Raw genomic sequence first — 5,994 nt, forward strand, 5'->3', positions numbered from 1 at the left:
TGGAATTTTCTACTTTAACATTAGAAATTAAAATTCTAAGGTTTCTGACATCCTAAAGTTTTGCACCTTTGTTTAATCTCAGTGGGGATGATGGTAGTTATCTCACTCAAGATAAGAAATGAACAGAGCTGGCCTACCACCTCAGATGAAATGTATTCAGAAGCCAATGTCAAGTACATACATATTGATAATTTCCATCAGTATTTTCCTGCAACTCTCAATTTAATTCCCTGTTGAGCTGGGCTGGGACACATCATAGGTTAAACTATCATCTAATACAAAACGTTGGTTGAGGAGTCTCTCTGCCCTTTTCTGCCTTTGTCCACACTCAAACCTCAAGCTTATACACTCACCACTTTCATGGTGAGGAAGGGTTATTCACAGGAAAAGCCTGCAAACCAGAATGAGAGGACAGAAAAAGTATTTCCCAAAAATTTAGAGCCAAGCCTCCTTGAAACTATCCACCTAACATGTTCTCTAGGAGGAACTGTTCCTTAGCAGGATCCCCTGTCATTCACTAATTATAACGAAAAGGAGATATTCCAAGGACTTTAACTCCTCCCTTCTTCATCTACTTTACTGTAATTGTTTTGTTTTTGGTTTGTTTCACACCCAAAGCTCTCTATCTTCTCACCATAGCCCAGTTCATGCCTTAAAATTGATGCATTATTACTAACACTCCTGCCCATGGAGTAGAGTGGGGAAAAACATAGTTGGGCAGAGAATGAGCTACTGTGTTGCTGTTATGAGGTGCTATGGAGTCAGTTCCAACTCCTAGCGACCCTACGTACAACAGAATGAAACATTTCCTGATCCTGCGCCATCCTCACAATTGTTGTTGTATTTGAGCCTGTTGTTCCAGCCACTGTGTCAATCCATCTCGCTGAGGGTCTTCCTCTTTTTTGCTCACCCTCTACTTTACAAAGCACCATGTCCTTCTCCAGGGACTGGACCCTCCTGATAACATGTCCAAAGTATGTGAGACAAAGTCTCACCATTCTCGCTTCTAAGGAGCATTAGGGCTGTACTTCTTCCAAGACAGATTTATTCATTCTTCTGGTAGTCCATGGTATATTCAGTATTCTTCACCAACACCATAATTCAAAGGCATCAATTCATCTTTGGTCTTACTTATTTATTGGTCAGTTTTCACATGCATATGAGGCAATTGAAAATAGCATAGCTTGGATCATGTGCACCTTAGTCCTCAAAGTGACATCTTTGCTTTTTAACACTTTAAAGAGGTTTTTGCAGCAGATTTGCCCAATGCAATGTGTTGTTTGATTTCTTGACAGCTGCTTCCCTGGCCTTTCATCATGGATCCAAGTCAAATGAAATCTGAACTACACTAGAGGTCAATATTCTCCCAAGTTCCTTTTTTTCCCTTTCTTGTAAACTTGGATGTGTTTAACATGAAGGCCTGTGATTAACCAGGGTATTGGACTCCACAGAGGCTATCAGTGGAGTATTGATGACCCTCGACTTATTCTTTATGGGTTCAGTTGCCCATATTTGCCAGTGTACCCACATGTTCTGGGACCAATGATGTGCAGTTAAGATTTTCAGGGCTGTTAAGAGGGCCTCTTGTTGGTGATGATGCAGCAGGCCCAGAAACTGATAAGGACAGGACATAATGCAGTTCACCCCGAGACCCTTGTCATTTCTTGTCATGAAGTGTGCTCGATGAGTCTGCATAACTTAGCTCATTACTCACTATTCTAGCATGTACCAGGTACAGTTTCACTCACTATGATGTCAGATTAGATATGAAATGAATGTTGACAGCAGTATAAAGTATACAGAGTTGCCACCATCCTCCTCCCCCACTTTTCTAATCCTTCCTAAAGGGTGGAATCAAATAACTCTTTTAGAATATGGAGTTCTTTATACATGGCAGCTGGGCCATCTTCTATTCAAACATTCATAGTTCTTTCAGCACCCCAAAGGCACCTAATTTAAGCTTTTGTTTAAGTGCATACTGTCGAACAAGGGACACCTGTTACTACCTCCAGGGGAGGAGGCCCATCTTATGGAGGATAGTGCCCTACTCCATAATTTGCAGGTGTTGGGGTTGCACTGGATGGAACAACATTTTGCTAACACTGAGAAGAAAGAGAGCAAGATTAGCTTAGTGGACATCTACTCCCCACAGCCAGTGGGTCTCTTCTCTGCAGGGGACACAGGGAGATGGTCTGCATGCATGCCTCTTGTGCTGCAGGAGAAGGATCCTGTTCCCTCCCCGTGAACAGATACAGAAGTGGGGTTGTCCAGGTGCTGTATGATGCACACACTTAAGTAGATCCTGGGAATGTTGACATGTGCTCAGGGAAAGAGAGGAGAAATGTGCTGATAGCCCAATACCTGCCATGGGATATTTTGGATCAAGATACCCCAGAAAAGGATTCAGCCTGAAATTACATCCTGTCCAAGTAGCCAGGTCAATACTTCCGGCCCTAAGCACAAGGTTCATCTGTGGGTCACAGGGAAAGGCAGCAGTCTGTGCTTGGACTGTTCTCTTCCACAGACACAAATTCACAAACCTTCTTATGGTGTTTAGAATACCTATGACTATGATAACACCATGCTCACACTATAAAATATTAGAGACTGCTATAGCCATTTAACATGTAAGTAGTAATTAATTGTTTCTAATACTTTTTCCTAAGTAAAAACAAATTTCAATGAACACAGTACGTATTACAATATAAAACTATTATATTTTTTCCATTTATAGAATATCACATCAGAAAGATGTAGCAAAAAAGAAAAAGAAAACAGAAGAAAGAAGAAAATTTTAAATATTTAATCTGATCACTTGTGAAGTAACAAACTCAAGAAAACTCTTGTGTTAAGAATTGTATTTTGGCACTGTTTTTAATATCTTGGGGAAAAATTATACACTTTCTTACAAATTAGAGAAAGAACTGTGAAATAATTCTGTTTTATATAACTTGGAATTATTTAATAATGTTATACTTGGTTTCGATGATTTCTGTAAAGGTCTAACTTCTCAGTGGTGTTCAACATGTAGATCTAAAACTTTGACACTCCCTCTTCTGTTTACTTCCAGGCTTCTGTGTTTTAAGCTGTCCAATGAGGTACTGAGTATAAGGCTTTCTCACAAAACTCATGCTTCCATTCTCTTGTAAATGGAGCCACCACATTATTTATCTGTGGTATTTTTAGTAAATTTATACTAACTCTGTGTCCTATTTTAGATATATCCTTTTATAGCAACACCAAAGCTAGGAGCAAATTAGGGAAATACATGCAAGTTCTCCAGTCTTTCTAGTGTTTATTCAATTTGCCAGGTACCAGTACCCTAGCATGCCATCATGTCAACTCTGGCTCATGGTGACACCATGTGTGTCAGGTAGAATGGTGCTCCATAGGGTTTTCAATGGCTGATTTTTCAGAAGTAAGTTGCCAGGACTTTCTTCTGAGGCACCTCTGGGTAAACTTGAACTTCTAACCTTTTGATTAGTAGCCAGGCAGTTAACCATTTACACCACCAATAAATTTCATAGAAATTAGATCTTCTAGGGATACAAAAATGTTTCACTCTGCATGCTCCTACCCACACTGAGAAGCATTCCTACTGAGTTTGAATGTATTCTCTTGAGAAGACTAGGTTGTCTCTGGATAGGGGTTAGGGGATTGTACTGTGGCCATTAGAGACTAATAAATATTCTTATTCAGCTACCATCTAATATTCATCAGGGAAACACAAAAATGTAGACAGCTCTGTCATAAGATTATTACTCCTCTGTTATATCAGCAGCTTAATTCATGGAAACTATTCAATACTCATTTATTTTTATAATTTTAAATACTTCTTTCAGTATTCATTTGACTGGGATTATTTTGATATGAAGAATAAGAATATTCCATTCCTGATTCAATGCATGAAAATGATAAAGCTTATGACTTCTAGGCAGGGAGCACAGCACTGGGGTTTCACACACCATTTTGGATTTCCATGATACCAAGAAAAAGAAATACAAATGCTGGGATGATGCTACTGCATTGTTCACCACAACCCTGGAATACAAGTAGTGCCACCATAATGCAATTTTCAAACATACGAATGTTCACTACATCAAGGAAGTCAAAACACTTGGCAAATAAATCTTTCCCCTGCCAAAATAAGTAGAATTCATTTTTAGAACAAGCTTTTTGATGAATGAGAGAATATCTGTGCCACTCTGGTTTGTCTGTCTATTTTGAATGAAGGAATAACAAAATAAATTACTCAAGTGTGGTATATAACTCAGTACATAAAACATAGTACAAGCAGTTCAATAAGTCAGGGTTTTCATAGTAAGGAAAGCATTTTATGCAGTTTTCTTTATTATTTACTTATGTAAATCAAAGTATATCTGTTTATTAACATTATTTTTTTTTCAAGTATCTTATATTGATTTATGTTCCAAACCAAAGTGATTATACAGTAAATGTAAAATATATTAATTTACTGGATATGTACACAGAGTTTACCAACTCTGATGCCCATAAATATCTTAGTAAAATGGTCTTATACTTTTGTTGCTACATCATGTTTTTAAATAAGTGAATGTGCCAGAGAGAGGAGTTAGCAGAGGAAAAAAAATCTGTGTATACCATTATTCAATTTATTTTCTAGATTTGCCCCTCCCTAGTACCAAGGTCAACAGTTCAGATCCGCTAGCCACTTCTTGGAAACTCTATGGTGCAGTTCTACTCTGTCCTATAGGGTCGCTATGAGTCGGAATCAACTCAACAGCAATGGGTTTGGTTTTGGTTTGGTTACTGCCTTCAGGAATGCTCTAGCCATGTCTTTGTTGGGAAAGCTATAGAGGGGGTTGAGCGTGGGGGTGAGAATGGTGTAGAAGGTTGACACCATCTTGTCTTGAGTTGGGGACCGATTAGAAATGGGTCTCATATATATGAACATTGCTGCTCCATAATACATCCTGACAACAATAAGGTGTACAGTACAAGTTTTGCAAGAATTGTGCCAGTCCTCCTGAGAGCTCATTGGAATGCTAGCCATAATTACAAGAGTGTAGGAGACAATGATGATAATAAAGGGAAGAGAGACGTTACTATACAACAGACAAAGACAAATGTTTTAAAAGTCAAAGTATCAGTGCATGAGAGACTTAAAAGTGCAGATATATCACAGAAGAACTAGGGTATTTCTCAAGAGCCATAATATGAGAAAGATAAAGTAGCTGCTACATTAACAATTCCATCAAGGAAGCCAAGGATCCAGGGAAAGGCAGCTGTAAGCTCACCAATTTTCTAGCTCATGAGATTGGGGTATTGAAGAGGATTGCAAATGGCAACATAGGGGTCATAGGCCATGACAACCAATAAGAAGCATTCGGTACCCAAATGGAATGTATAGAAGAATATCTGGGCTTCACAGCCCACTACTGAAATAGAATTCCACCTAGACAAGTACCATAGTTGTAGGCCATTTTGGGTACAGTAGTGCAGATCAGCATGAGGTCCATGAGGGAGAGCTGGCTGAGGAGGAAGTACATGGGGGTGTGGGGCTGGGTATCCAGGTAGATGAGGAGAACCATGGTATTTCTCCTCAATAGGGCCACTGTGAACATGCCCAAGATCAGAGAGAAGAGGAAGATGTGAGTGGGTGTGTGACTGAAGATTCCCAGTAGGATGAAGTCAGGGCTAAATGTCTGATTACCCCATTCCATGATGAGTATTTTCTTTATCTAGAACCATAAAAAATTAAAAATTTAACATTTGGTGAGTTATTTATTCATTATCTACTCTATGCATGGTACTCTTATAAGGCAACCTACATGAAATGGTCAGAACTGTGTAAAAGAATGAGTAAAGACTTTACAGGCAGTTGGCATTAACCATACTCAAGCTCCGCTCTACAAACTTGCGTATCCTTTGACAAGTGATTTCTATGTGCTTCATTTTACTTGCTTCACAAAACAGGAATAACTTTTTAATTGAGTTATTGTGATTATTAAATGA

General features: G+C 38.8%; 1 pseudogene; it reads right to left on the reverse strand.

Moving 5' to 3' along the window:
* Positions 1-358: 358 nt before the first annotated feature.
* Positions 359-5,705, reverse strand: LOC101341597 (olfactory receptor 2M3-like; annotated as a pseudogene).
* Positions 5,706-5,994: the final 289 nt, after the last annotated feature.

This window comes from Trichechus manatus, unplaced genomic scaffold (assembly GCF_000243295.1).
Source record: "Trichechus manatus latirostris isolate Lorelei unplaced genomic scaffold, TriManLat1.0 scaffold00115, whole genome shotgun sequence".
Classification (NCBI taxonomy): Eukaryota; Metazoa; Chordata; class Mammalia; order Sirenia; family Trichechidae; genus Trichechus; species Trichechus manatus.